Here is a 15,305-nt window from a genome sequence, read left to right as displayed (position 1 = left end):
AGAACCCTGGCCAGTTCAGCAGTTGTGTGTCCGTATTTGTGTTAGGTGCACTTGTGCACCCATGTGTGTGCAAGCCAGAGGACAACCTCAGTTGTCATCCCTTAGTCACTTTCTTCCTTGACTTTGGGGCAGTCTTGCGTTGGCCTAGATCTCAGCAGGAAGGCTCCTTAGACCCAGGTTCTCGTGTCTGCAAGCAAGCACCTCATCAGAGCTACCACCCCAGCGACCAATTATATATTAGATTGTAACCCAAAGCATACACTAAATAAGGCACAAATGTATACAACTAGATATGTGCGTTTATCTTCTAAAGTGCCCTGAAACACTAAGTGTAATGTGCTTAAAGATTGTCAGCCGGGCGGTGGTGGCACACGCCTTTAATCCCAGCACTCAGGAGGCAGAGGCAGGTGGACCTCTGTGAGTTCAAGGCCAGCCTGGTCTACAGAGGGAGTTCCAGGACAGCTGGTGCTACGCAGAGAAACTCTGTCTCCAAAAACAAACAGTGCCAGCAGCTAAGAGTATTTGTTGCCCTGGACATAAATTAAATTCCCATATGACAACCCACAGTTATCTTTAACTCCAGTTCCTGGGGCTCCAGTGGCCCCCTTCTGGTTTCTATGGACATGTACACAGTCTACAGGCATACATGCAGGCAAAACACCAGTATACATAAAATTAAATTAAATCTAAATTAAAAATTGTCAGAATATGCAAAACACCCATTCAAATAAAATAAAATTTAAATAAACAATTTAATAAATGACCTATCAGGATACACAAATAGATCTCCCTGTCCATTGCGGTCTGACATGTGAAGTACATACTTGGGAGATTGTCACCAGCTGTCCCTTCTACCAGGAATGTCCTTTTCCCTGATTGTTCCTGTTGTTGAAACCCTAACATCCTTTAGATCTCAGGCTAGCCTTACTTGTCCAGAGCCATCACCCAGGCTAAAAGAGCTAGCCGGTTCTTCTCTCCCAGGTACTCAATATGACCTTTGTTCCTGTCTTTTCTGGTTTGCACTTTTTGTTTGCCTATTTTCTATCGATTGTTCTTCTGTTTTTAAAGTGCTTTGTTACACTGTATGTATGTATGTATGCATGTATATATGGACAGGCAGATGGGCTGACAGGCAGGCAGATAGACAGACGGACAGATGGTCGGGCGGACGGACGGGCAGATGGATAGATGGATGTTGTGGTGCGGGCACAGAGCTCATCTGTTGGTCGGAGGACAACCTTCCAGAGTCAATTGTCTGCTTCCACTAAGTAGATTCTAGATATCACAGTTGGGTCTTCGGGCTTAGCAGCAGATGCCTTTACCAGCTGAGCCACCTCGCGGCCTTACCGATTGCCTTTCTACCCCACTATGATTAGGTGAACTTCTCGGGGACAGGGACCCATCAGTTTCATGTCAGGACATAGGAGCTCAGGGTTTGGTGGAGTGAAGAAGGGAGCCTTGATTGGCTCTTCTTTTTGGCCTCAGCATCCCCTCATGGACTCCAGACTCAGAGTCAGCATAATGGGAAGGGCAAAGAGGTCAGGCTAGTTACCTACAATCCTGTCCCCCAGATACTGGAGAAGGGCAGAGAGCAAACTATGGACTGGCTGACTGAGGTCCAGCCAGACACAATGACGACAGCCACACTAGTGGACTTTCTGGGTGTCATATGCTCTGCCTCTACTATGTGCTACTCCTCAGTCCTAGGGGTGGTGGGGAGGGGGAATCAGAAAAGATGCTTCAGAGTAAGATGCGAATTTCACTTCAGAGGCAGCCAGATTGTATTCGAAACCTGACTATGAGACTTGTACAGAAAGAGGCTGAGAACCCATGCCAGCCCGCGGTCTGCTTGGAATCCAGCCCCTCTGAGTCACTAATCGGGTGACCTTGGATAAACTGCTCTCCCACTCCTGCAGATTTTTGTTTCTTAATGTCTCTGATGTTACTTTGTGCTTTCCCTGTATGACCCAGGAGGCCTTCCTGGAGATAGGGAATCTGAAGCAAACTGGGACTCTCCTGCTGGCTCCCTTTCCTCTCAACCCAAGGGCTCTGGTGGAAGTTCAGGGGAGGACAGCAGGCCGTGCTTTCAGCAGGCTGAGGTCCAAGCCTTGCTAACCTGTGACCTTAGACAAGCCACTGTTTGGGCTCCTCTAGTTCCGCAGCAAAAGTTTGAATTTTTGCAGCTAGGGCAGGGACCTGAAGGAGAGAGGTAAAATTGCTACTGAGAGTCCTAAGCTTTTTTGTTTTGTTTTGTCTTGTGAGCCGAGGCTCCTATCCAAGATCTATATCCAACTCTGTTAAGTGTGTGTGCACATGAGAGTGTGCACATGTGAGTGTGAAGATGTGCATATGTATGTGTCTTAAATGGTGTGCTAGTGAGTTTTCTGTCGATGGCACAAGTTAGAGTTATCGTAGAAGGAAGGGCCTCAACTGTGAAAATACCTCCCTAAGATCAGCTCATAGGCAGGCCATAGGGCATTTTCTTAATTAGTGATTGATGGGGGAGGGCCCAGCCCATTGCGGGTGGTGCCATCATTGGGCTGGAGTTTCTGGGTTCTACAAGAAAGCAGGGTGAGCAAGCCATGGGGAGCAAGCCAGTAAGCAGCATCCCTCTATGGTCTCAGCATCAGCTCCTGACTTCAGGTCCCTGCCCTGTTTGAGTTCCTGTCCTGACTTTCTCCGAGGATGAACAGTGATGTGGAAGTGTAAGTCAATAAACCCTTTCCTCCCCAGCTGCTCTAGTCATGGTGTTTCATCACAGTGATAGCAGCCGCCACTGAGACAAAAGGCTCCTGGGAATCAAACAGCTCCGGTGCTTGCAGGCCCTTTACCCACCGAGCCTTCTCCCCAGACTCACCCTGTCATTCTTTTTAAAGATTTGATCTTATATGTAGGAGTGTTTTGCCTATGTGAATGTCTATGAACCCTGTGCATGCCTGGTGATTGTGGAGGCTAGCACAGGGCCTAGGATCCCCTGGAACTAGAGTTATGGACATTTATGAGCTACTGTGTAGGTACTGGGAAAGGAGCCCCAGTTCTCTCTAAACCACTGGGTCATAACTCTTAAGTGTTTGTTTTTTTTTGTTTGTTTGTTTTGTTTTTTAACTTTTTCTTTCTTCCTTTTCATGCGTCCCAGGCTGGCCTCAAACTCACTAAGTAGCTGAAGGTAACCCTTATGCTTCTGATCCTTTTGCCTCCATCTCTTAAGGCTATAATTACAGCCATTAGTCCAGCTCACAGTAGGGATCCAGCCAGGGTTTACTGTGTGCCAAGCCATCGCTCTAAGTCTCCAGCCTCAGCCCCCAAGAGTTTTATTTCCCTCATCTGGTTTCCTCCAGACCAAATAGCCAAAATCCCATGTTGCACTTTCCACAAGGGTCTCAGTCCACTGCCAGCCCCCTCCCCCAACGTTGTGCTGCTGGGGTCAGCTCCACGACCCTGGCTAAACTGAACTGAGACAAAGCTGAGAAACAGCCTTGTGTCCTAAGGCCCCAAGACTCGGATGTTAACGTTTTGTTTTCAAATCCTTTGCCCCTGAGAACCTGGGCAAGGCGCTCTGGAGTGACTCCACTCAGACCTCCTTTTGAACTCGGTGCCTTTGATACTGTTGTATTGATGATGACACCTGAATTCATTTGATAGGTGTAGGGTCCTCTCTTTGTCCTACTCCACGGCACTGGCTTTGAATAAGCCACAGACCATAGAGATAGTCACCTTTCTGAAGGGAGGACTTAGGCCACAGTGTGGAGAGGTTTTAGGAGCAAAACGAGCTGGCAGGCAATACAGGGGTGTGAGAAATAAAACCCCGAGACAGCAGTCACAACCAAATGTTTCAGTGCTGACTGATGGGAGCGGCAGAGGCATGGGAGGGGGAGCAAACCAGGGGTTCAGATTTATTTATTTCATGCATTTGTGCATTTTGCCTACCTGTATTCTATGTACCATCTGCTTGCCCACTGCCTGTGGAGTTCAGGAGAGGGGTGCTGGGTTTCTGGAACTAGAATTACAGATGATTGTGAGCAACCACACAGGTGCTGGGAACCAAACCCAGGTCCTCCACAAGAAAAAGTGTTCCTAAACCACTGAACCATTGCTGCAGCCCCAGGTATTTTCTTTATTTTGTTTTAGTTTTTTCTTTCTTTCTTTTTCTTTTTTTGGTTTCTCTGTAGTTTTTTGAGCCTGTCCTGAAACTCAATCTGTAGAAGACCAGGTTAGCCTCAAACTCACAGAAATCTGCCTGTCTCTGCCTCTTAAGTGCTGGGATTAAAGGCATGGACCACCACCGCCCGATGGAACTTTCTTTTCTTCTCTTTCTTTTCTTCTTTCTTTCTTTGCTTGTTTTCATTGTTATTTAAGACAGGCTCTCATGAATCCCAGACTGACCGGAGGCTAACAGTGAACATCTGACCCTCCCGCTTCCCACATCTGACCCTCCTGCCTCCCCATTCTGAGTGCCGGGATTTCAAGCCTGTGCCACCACACCCATATAAACAGAGGAATTTCAGCAGAATGCAATAATGTGTCACGGGGCCACAGGGGTGAAGTCTGGTCAGGGGAAGAAATGCCCCAACACCCACGCCTGAGAAGTGGAAGGCCGGAAGGTGCTACTGTGTGAGCTGTGTTTATTCTTTCCACGTCTAAAAATACACGCAAAGGAAACACGCGCACTCACTTGAGCCAACCTGACCAGAAGTGGCCACAGCAACAGCTGAGAAATGAGACAGGAATTAAAGAATTTCAGGAACTCAGTGACCTGAGCCTGGAAATTCCACCCTGTGATGTGTGTGTGACCGGCTCTTGGAATTGCAGGCTTCCCATCAGTATCAGACGAGTATTTTCCAGCAGCCTGGGCAGAGCAGAGAAGGAACCAGAAGGTGGGAGAGGTGGCCCTCTGCCAACCATGTCACCTCCTGGGGTGGTGCGGATGGATCCCGTGGACAGCCCTGCATTTAGCCAACTGTTAATAGTGATGCCTGACGCTACCACCACAAACCCTTACTACCCATTCATCAAACATCAACAATCTCTCTCTCTCTCTCTGTTTTTTTTTTTTTTTTTTTTTTTTTTTTTTTTTTTTGAGATGGGGTTTCTCTGTAGCTTTGTAGACTGTCCTGGAACTAGCTCTTGTAGACCAGGCTGGCCTCGAACTCACAGAGATCTGCCTACCTCTGCCTCCTGAGTGCTGGGATTAAAGGCATGCACAGCCACCACCGCCCGGCTAAACATTAACAATCAAAGAAATATCTCCACTTGACTGTTGACACAGAAGCTCAGAGAGGTTTTTTTAAAAGTGCCCGAGATCTGGCCAACAGCAGCACCAGGCCCTTACTAAGCTGGCAATCCATTGTGAGGGTCAAGTGAAAGCCTGGAACCTGGGCAGGGGGACACATTATAATGAAGTTATATACACATTTCATATTTTACTTGGAGGGACTTTTTCCACGAGTCCCTAAGACCATTAGTTAAGGAACCTATATAGAAAGGCCATTGAATTCTTCCCCACCCTTCCCTTCCCCCATTGTCCCAGGAAACAAGCCGCAGTAAACTCGCCCAGGGGTCTTCTAGGCAGCCTGTCACCCCTAGTAACCTCTACCATCCTGGGCAAGGCTTTGCTGAGTAGGTCCGGGAGGTCTTCCTGGCCGGGGTGAACCAGGGATAGAAGTGGCGGGTGGGAGGGAGTGGGCCAGGAGAGCCACTGCGGACTCTGGGGAGCAGCCTGAATTGTGCTGTTCTGGAGGACAGAGCTCTTCCCTCGCCCCCTCAGGCTATCCTTTTCTGGCTGAGATTTGGAATTGCCCAGCCTAGGAGAGATGAAGGCCTCCTCCCTTAATTAAATGCCCAGAGGTTGCTATGGAAACCAGTGCTTCCAAATCCTGGTCAGACAATGGGGAGAAGAGCTGTCTAGGCCTAGACAAGTGAAGCTTCGGGAGGCCTCACTGGTGGCAGAGGTGGGGGCCACATGGTGAGGGATAAAACGGGGTGCCAACTAAAAAAGAGCCTGAAAAAAACCGTTCTCCCCCTACCTGAAAGTGTGGGAAGAGGCTTCTGAGAGCCAATGAAGGGGTCTGTCTGAGATATAACCCTCCTGGGAAGGGGAGGGGGGCCAAGAAGGGGTGTGTCTGAGGCTTAACCCTCCTGGGAAGCAGCGAGGGCAAGCTGCAGTCCAGCCCCCTTCAGAACTGAACACTTCTTTTGTTTCTAGTGAAAGCCAGCCAAGTTGGCAAACAGAAAGAAGAGGCCAGAGGGCAGACAGCTCAATGATAAGGCCCCGGGCCTGCAAAGAGCTGAGTAACACAGCCAGGAGAGCTGGGTTCTCCCAAGTCCCTGACAAACAACTCCAGCACTCCCTGCATCCATTGACTGAGGCCCAGGACACCCGTGGGTGACAGACACACTCCTTTGCAGAAGCTGTGGTCTTTCTCCCCACTTCTCCTTAGGATTCCTTTGCTCTCTAGCTTGAGCTTCTCTCTCAAGGCTGAGGCAGTCCTCTCCTCATTAAATTCTAGCCCTGTCGCTAAGAACGTCAGACGGCCTTCAAGGACTTCTGTGGGCCATGGGTGTTTTTACCTCAGTCGAGAGGAAAGATCTCATTTTGGAAACATTGCAGCATTATAGTGCCTTTGTGCCAGGACAAGGACAGTCCCCACAGACAACAGCCTCTCACCTGAGGCCCGGCTGTAGGACAGTCCTCACAGACAACAGCCTCTCACGTGATGCCTGATACTTCTGGGAGCTTAACTGTTCACAGCCTTTTGTTTATGACCGACTTGTCTTCCTTCCTTCCTTCCTTCCTTCCTTCCTTCCTTCCTTCCTTCCTTCCTTCCTTCTTTCCTTCCTTCCTTTATTATTTTTGAGATAGGGTTTCTCTGTGTAACAGCTCTGGCTGTCCTGAAACTTGATTTATGGACCAGGCTGGCCTGGAATTCACAGAGATCCACCTGCCTCTGCCTCCCTAATGTGAGGACGAAAGGAGTGAACTGCCATGACCAGTTTGATCTTGTTTTATAATGAACTTATATACACATTTTATATTTAACTTGGAGGGGGTTCTTAAAAGCCCTTTCATTAAGGAACCTTGATAGAAAAGCCCATGTTGTTTCCTTTAATCCCAGTACTCGGGAGGCAGAGGCAGGCGGATCTCTGTGAGTTCGAGACCAGCCTGGTCTACAGAGCTAGTTCCAGGACAGGCTCCAAAGCCACAGAGAAACCCTGTCTCGAAAAACCAAAAAAAAAAAAAAAAAAAAAAAAAAAAGAAAGAAAGAAAAGCCCATGTTGAATTATCTCTTACCCATACTTCACCCAGGGTCTCCTGTGGTCCAGGCTGGCCCCAAACCCCATATGCAGCTGAGGATGACCTTGAACTTCTGATCCTCCCTCCTCAAACTCCTGTGTGCTGAAGTTATAGGGACGAGCCCACCTCATCTATTGGGAGTAGAGCCCAGGGTTCATGCTTGCTAGCTAGGCAAGCACCCTGTCAGCTGAACTTCAACCTCAGCCGCCAATGACATTAATTTGTTTTTGTCATGAGAGAACCTGAGAGAATGTTAGATAGGACTAGCATCTCTCAAGTCAGAGAGTGGCATCGCTGGGATTGAAACCCGACTTGGTCATTTTTCTTGCTTCACAAGCTCCTTGGAGACTTCTGAGTGGGCCCACTCTGTTCCGAACCCTTCATCTCCCACTCAGTGTTACCTAAATACTTCTGTAGAAGCAGCTCCCAATTCTAAGCTGGCTATTTAAAGAGTTTATGTATAACTTGACTGTTTGGAAGAAAAACACATTTTTCAGAAGCAAAAAAAAAAAAAATGTTAAATGGACCCAGAAAGGCCACTTGACCTAGAATACAACTGACAGTGGTACATCTTGTCCAGGACGAGCCTAGAGCCTCAAATAATAACACTGTTTCCTAGAGAGATGTATCTGGTTACAGGGAGAGAAAGAAACCCTTTCTCCTCCCTCATCCATGGACTTACTTTCTACCCAGTAGGCTGCTTTGGGGAAACAATGTAAATGTGGATGCTCACCCAGGGAAAATTGTTAAAGAAGGGACCAGGGGACAAACGGTTAAGTAATTATGGTCCTAGAACTGTAAAAAATCGATAGGCGGGTTTGGAAAACCTTGGACAATGGTGGGGCAAGCATGGTAAACTGTTAGGGGGAAAGATGCAGACAATCAAGCAACAGCACCAGGGCAGAGGTGGGAGTGGAGGAAGCCTTGAGGATGTGACGGAGGGAGGAAGTCCTGGGTAGCTGTGAACCACGAATGTGGTGCTTGAATAGGAATGCCAACCCCACAGGCTCATATGTTTGAATGCTTGGTCATTAGGGAGTGGCACTACTTGAGAGGGATTAGGAGGTGTGGCCCTGCTGAAATTGGTGTGGCTTTGTTGGAGGATGTATGTCACTGGGGGTGGGCCTTGTGATTTCAAATGTTCGAGTCAGGCCCAGCAGCTCTCTCTTCCTGCATACCCATCCAGATGTAGAACTTCCGGCTACTTCTCCAGCTCTATGTCTACCTGTGTGCTGCCATTTTTTCTACCACGATGACAATAGGCTAACCCTGTAAAACCGTAAGCAAGCCCCAATTAAATGCTTTCTTTTGTAAGAGTTACCGAGATGATGGTGTCTCTTCACAGCAATCGAACACTGACTAAGACAGACAAGGGCCAATGCCGCAGATCCACAGGAACTGGGAAAACCTTCCCCTGTAGGATCAGAGTATAATGTTGACAGAGTATACAGAAAGTACCCCCTGTAGCCTTCTCCTTCCGGCATGTTTGCAGCCTGAGATTGCTGCCCTACAGAGGCCTCCCAGGGACACTAACCAGCCCCTCTTTATCATGCTGGACATAAAAAACACACTGAGGTGGGTTGGAGAGATGGCTCAGAGGTTAGGAGCACTGTCTGTTCTTCCAAAGGTCCTGAGTTCAATTCCCAGCAACCACATGGTGGCTCACACCATCTGTAATAAGATCTGGTGCAGAATACAGTATATATAACAAATAAATAAATCTTTTAAAAAAACACACTGAGGTGCTGTTTTATTTTTTTTTTAAAAGATTGATTATTTATTATGTATACAGTGTTCTGTCTGCATGTATGCCTGCAGGCCAGAAGAGGGGACCAGATCTCATTACAAATGGTTGTGAGCCACCATGTGGTTGCTGGGAATTGAACTCAGGACCTCTGGAAGAGCAGTCAGTGCTCTTAACCTCTGAGCCATCTCTCCAGCCCAAGGTTCTGGGTTCTTGTATAGTTGGTGCCACTCCATCTGAGAAAGCACGACCACACGATCCCCCAGCTTTTCTGTCGTGTGCCCATGTCTTCATCCCCTTATCGCCCCAGTCTAGATTCCACGACCAAGCCATGCTGGACAGACTGGAGTGACTACAGGGTGTGAATCTTCCTGCCTTCTTCTGCTCCACTCTAGGGCTTGGCCAGGGGCTGTGGTGTGACATTCCCACACTTACACAGCATGGAATGATCAGACTAGGGTAGACAGCAGGTCTATCACTGTGATGTCCAAAGATTTCTTGGGAAGTTTTTGTTTCTGTTTTGAGACAGGGTCTTACTATGTAGCTCTGGCTACATAGTAGCCTGAGACTTGCCCTGTAGACCAAGCTGGCTTCACACTCACAGGAATCTGCCTATCTCTGTTTGCTTTTTGCTTGGTGATGGGATTAAAGGATTTCCCCACCACACCTGCCTGCCCCAACCACTTTTTTTGAGATGAGATTTGATATGTAGCCCAGGCTGGCCTCAAACTTGCGGCCATCCTCCAGCCTCCTTAGCACATGTGCGGCCAGATGCATGGCTACCTCTGTCTGTCCTCCAGCTGCCGTTCCACCCTCTGCCTCTGTAGCACCCATCACTTCAGCTCCTAAGGACAGAATGCAGGCTTCTTCAGGAGGACCCTTCAGCACCTCCCTGATTCTGCTCCAGCCCCACCCTCAAATGTTCTGTACTTCCCCACTAATTCAGCCTCTAGTGGCTTCCCTTCCCTTCCCTCCCCTCCTCCCTCTCCTTCCTCCCTCTCCCCTTCTTTCTTTCTTTTCCTGGTGCTAGCACTTGAACCCCATGCCTTGAACAGCTAAACAAGTATTCTACCTGAGGTTCATCCTCAGCACGCGCACACACACACACACACACAAATTGAGAGTAGCTGGGATTACAAACACAAGCCAACACATGCGATTCTTATTTTCATTTTGCTTCTCTTTCTACACCTATTTTCACATAGACACACATACACACACAGACATATACACACACAAAGACACACACACATACACACACACACACACACACACACACACACACACCATACTGTTTCTCAACCTCCTTTGAGGGTGGGGCTGGAGCAGAATCAGGGAGGTGCTGAAGGGTCCTCCTGAAGAAGCCTGCATTCTGTCCTTAGGAGCTGAAGTGATGGGTGCTACAGAGGCAGAGGGTGGACGGCAGCTGGAGGACAGACAGAGGTAGCCATGCATCTGGCCGCACATGTGCTAAGGAGGCTGGAGGATGGCCACAAGTTTGAGGCCTCCATCTTTTACTTCCAAGCCATGTTCTTCTAGATTCTAGAGTCTGGAGCATCCCTTCTAATCTGAGCAGCTCCCAGCGTACTACCACTGACCTCCTTTCTAGCTCAGCGTTGTCTCTCACAGGGTGTTTTTGTGCGGATTCTTCTCTGGATGAGCTTCCCTTATGCTGACTCAGTAGATGTCGTCGGCAATAGGCCCAGCTCCCAGGAAGGGGAACAGGGAAGTAGCTGGGGGGAAAGTGCAGCCCCTAACAGAGGCCACTGGGCGGGCATTCAGCAATGCTTTGCTTTCCCCCTGTTGAACATAAGCCATTTCACAAGACCGGAACCAGGCCAGGCCAATCTATGACCATGACAGATGAAGACGGAAAGATGATCTCCCTGTAACCAAATCTGAACAGAAACAAAAATAAGAACATGTTCAAAGGCAGTGGTGGCGCACACCTTTAACACCAGGAAGAAGGCAAGTTGATCTCTGTGAGTTCCAGGCCAGCCTGGTCTACAGAGCGAGTTCCAGGACAGCCAAGGCTGTTACACAGGGAAATCCTGCTTGAAAAAACGAAACAAACTAACAGAACATGTTGAAGCCACAAGGGAACACGCACCTGCCCCAGCTAGTACAGCTCCCTCCTCTGTAAGCCACAGCTTAGCCGATGTCACTCCGCCACCACCTCAGTACAGTCATTTCTCACAGGGTCCAACCAGAGGAAACCCCACCACCTTGACTTCACCCTCAGATAATCAGAATTCAGTTCAAACTCCTAGTCTCTCATTACAGCAAACATTGGTTGTGCCACGTTCTGCTCCGGTGTGTGTCCTTGTTGCACTGAGTCAATAAACCCAGTTTTGTTCCCTTTGCCAGTGTCTGCTGGTTGCCTTTGGCTAGAGGACATTCGCAATCTAGAACACTGAATGGAAAAGAAGGAAGGAAGGAAGAAAACAAAGTATACGTCTGTGTGTTCCCCCGGGAGCAACCTAGTAAGTGTACTGTGTGTGTGCCCCCCATCCCGTCCCCCCCCCTGGGAGCAACTCAGTAGATATACGTCTGTGTGTTCCCCTGGGAGCAACCCAGTAGGTGTACCTCTGTGTGTTCCCCTGGGGAGCAACCGGTATCATTGCCTTTGAAATGCAGTTTATGGTAATGAAGCAGCGGATTTTCCTTCCAAATTATGTTCCCAGGCAAACTTCTCTACTCCTGACCCCGCACTGTCTGCTTCTGACAGGATTCTCCAGTCCTGGGCCATGCTCAAGCACCCAAAATCCACCCCAACCCCCAACCCCGTCCTGTGTCAGAACTGAGGCCCGGGTTAACCTCTAACTAAATCCCCAACACTCTGTCTTCTGGTGGTCACATATCCAGCAGGCTGCTTGCACGTTCGTTCTTTGAAAGGACAGAGGCTTCTGGGATGAGAAGTGACAGCTCCCCGTAGGGGAGTGTAACTCTTGAGCTCTATTCAAGGACAGGGATCTTCAGACACCTAAGACACAGAAGGCAAGGTACCCGGGGGCTTTTGGCAAGAGTCCCTAGGGCAGAGAAGGTGCTGGGCTTGTGAACTCTCTGGTAAAGTTAGGGTGAATTTTAATTTGCTACTGCCCGGAACATCTTTGTGTATTATGCCCCTGTCCCAGAATGGGACGTTATCACAGTAATCGGAACCCGAAAAACAATAAAGACGGTTCTGGGCTTTGAGCTCGTGGTTCTCTCTCTCTCTCTCTCTCTCTCTCTCTCTCTCTCTCTCTCTCTCTCTCTCTCTCTCTCCCTTCCTCCCTTTCTCCTTTCCTCCTTCTCTCTCTGTCTGTAGAAATATTACTCAGAATAGTGTCTTAAAGTGTGTTCTCTGGGACTTGTCCCTTGGAGGAGTGTAGGGACAGAATGAGCCCCAGGGCACACCCCAATTCTAACTCCACTAAGAGAAGTTTCATTTCCATCTTTATGTATTAAGACTCTTTACAAGATTCATTTTAAAGAATTAGCTTGAGGGTTCAAGTGGTGAGGAGAGCGGACTGGGGTAAAAGTGCCCCTAACTTGTAAATGACCCTGCTGGAGACACAGTCAGTAAAATCCCGAATGCGTGACATGAGCAACCTGGCTCCTTAAACACAGCAACAACAACAACAAAACAGAAAAGCAACAAGTTGCAGACTGGTGAGTTGGCTCAGCAGGTAAAGGCCCTTGCTGCCAAGCCTGCCAACCTGCATTTGATACGCAGGACCCACATGGTGGAAAGACAGGACCAACTTCCACAAGTTGTCCTCTGACCTCCATGGGTATTTGTGACATTCCCACCCCACCCCAATACTACTCGGCTCTAAAGAAAAATCCATGCCAAAATTTCAGGAAAATGCGTGGATTTAGGATATATAGTATTGAGTGAGTTCACCTAATCTCAGAAAGAAAAATGATCTCGTGTTCTCCCTCCAATGCAGAACATAGAAAATACAAAATGTGGTGGCTGGAGAGATGGCTCAGAGGAATAGAGCACTGGCTGCTCTTCCAGAGGTCCTGAGTTCAATTCCCAGCAACCACATGGTGGCTCACAACCATCTGTAATAAGATCTGGTGTCCTCTTCTGTACTGCAGGATACATGAAGGAAGAAACCTATGTACATAATAAATAAAAATCTTTAAAAAAAAATGTATACACACATACATGTCTACGTAAAAATGAATATACTTGCGGGTACAATGTAACGTGTAGAAAGGAGAACAAGAAAGGCTAAATACTGGGAGAAGTCAAAGGCCTGAATACAGACAATGGGCATGAGCTTCGCTAAAGGATATAGAGCTAAATTGCTTTTCTACTTCTGACTCTGTCAGGGATTTTTCATTTTCAGTGGAGAGTGTCTAAAAATACATTCACTAGCGAAAGTGTAAAATCCAACGTAAAGTTCCACAGTTTCTATCCCAAATGTTACTCTACCTCTTTAGAAGTTCACTAATATGTGCAGACTTTGGGTCTGGCTAACCTATAAAATCATTTTGTTTTATGTGTATGAGTATTTTGCTTGCATGTATGTATGTATATATGTACACTTACATGTGTTTCTGGTGCCCACCTAAGCTGGAAGAGGGCATAGGATCCCCTGGAACCTGGATTACAGGTGATTGTGAGCCACCATGTGGGTGCTGGGAACCAAACCTGGGTCCTCTGCAAAACAAGTGCTGAGCCAACTCTCCAGGTCCGGGGAATTTTAGTGTGTAATTTTTGTAAGTTTTTTAAAATTATAAAGCTTATTAAGGAATGCTAAAAAAATGGGAAATAAGAACATAAAAGTTTGAAGGAGAAAATGAAAATATAATAGGAATTACAAATGAGATAAAAACTGTGGCCAGCTGCAGTGGTACATGCCCAAGTTGTCAGACTCTGGCAAGAGGTGTCACCCTCTGAGCCATCTTACTGTCCCACAAACTCTCTGTCTCATTGGATTTACCTATGAGATTTCATGTAAATATATCATAATATTGACGTACAATATTTGTTTAACTACACAAAACTGTGTTGCAATTGTTTAAGTATGTCAAGACGTGTTGTATTTGTTTATGTTACATTTGTTTAATTATCTAAAGTTGTGCTGCTGTTTTACCTTGCCTGCCTAAGGCACCTGATTGGGCTAATAAAAAATTGAACAGTTATTAGTGAGGGAGGAGGTGTAGGCAGGACTTCTGGGCAGGGATAGTAAGTAGGAGAAGGAAGAAAGAACAAGGAGTTGACAGGGAGACACCGAGGGCCAGTCAGACACAAAGAAGCAGGAAAGCAGGACATACAGAATGAAGAAAGAAAGGTAAAAAGCCTTGAGGCAAAACATAGATGAACAGAAACAGGTTAAATTAAGTTAAAAGATCCAGTGGGCCAAGCCTAATGTAAGCATTCATAATGCTAACCTAGCATTCATAATGAATAATAAGTCTTCATGTCGTTTTTTGGGATCTGGTTGGCAGCCCAAAGAAAGTTCCAACTATCTATTATATTCTACATAATATATTGTATTTTGTAACTGTTTTTTTCACCCAGGCTTAATGCTTAATTGCTTTCTTCCTTCCTTCCTTCCTTCCTTCCTTCCTTCCTTCCTTCCTTTCTTTCTTTCTTTCTTTCTTTCTTTCTTTCTTTCTTTCTTTCTTTCTTTCTTTCCTTCTTCCCTTCTGAGATAGGGATTCTCTGTGTAACCCCTGGCTGTTCCAGAACTCACTCTGTAGACCAGGCTGGCCTCGAACTCACAGAGATCTGCTTGTCTCTGCCTCCTAAGTGCTGGGATTAAAGGTGTGTGCCACCACTGCCCAGTCAATGTTTTCAATTTTACCTTGTTTTAAATGTTCCTAGTCTCGAGAGAGAACACCCATCTTCTAAACGTATTATTCTGGCTGCAGAGTTTTAAATAAAGACATTAGGAAGAGGTTTAAACAAAGATGGGAGCTAACGAGCAGTAAGATGGTTCAGGGAGTAAATATGACCGCCGTCGTATCATGTGTCCCTAGGACTGGAGGAACTAACTTCTGCAAGTGGTCCTGTTATGGTCTGAGTGAGCCCTGCTCCTCCCCCAAGCACACTCACTAAGTAAAATGTATATATATATATTTGTAAACTAGAGCTGGTCATAGTGGAGAATAACTGTAATCTCAGTGACGGGGGTGTGGGGCAGAATTGCCATGAATTTGAGGTCAACCTGGGCTACAGTGAGACCCTGGCTCAAAACCAAAACCAAGTCAATTCATTCTGGTCTACACACTCAGTTCCAACCCAGCCAGTTACAGAGTGAGAGGAAGTCT

The sequence above is a fragment of the Chionomys nivalis genome, chromosome 17, assembly GCF_950005125.1.
Source record: "Chionomys nivalis chromosome 17, mChiNiv1.1, whole genome shotgun sequence".
In the NCBI taxonomy this organism is placed as follows: domain Eukaryota; kingdom Metazoa; phylum Chordata; class Mammalia; order Rodentia; family Cricetidae; genus Chionomys; species Chionomys nivalis.
Note: the sequence above shows the minus strand (reverse complement) of the source record.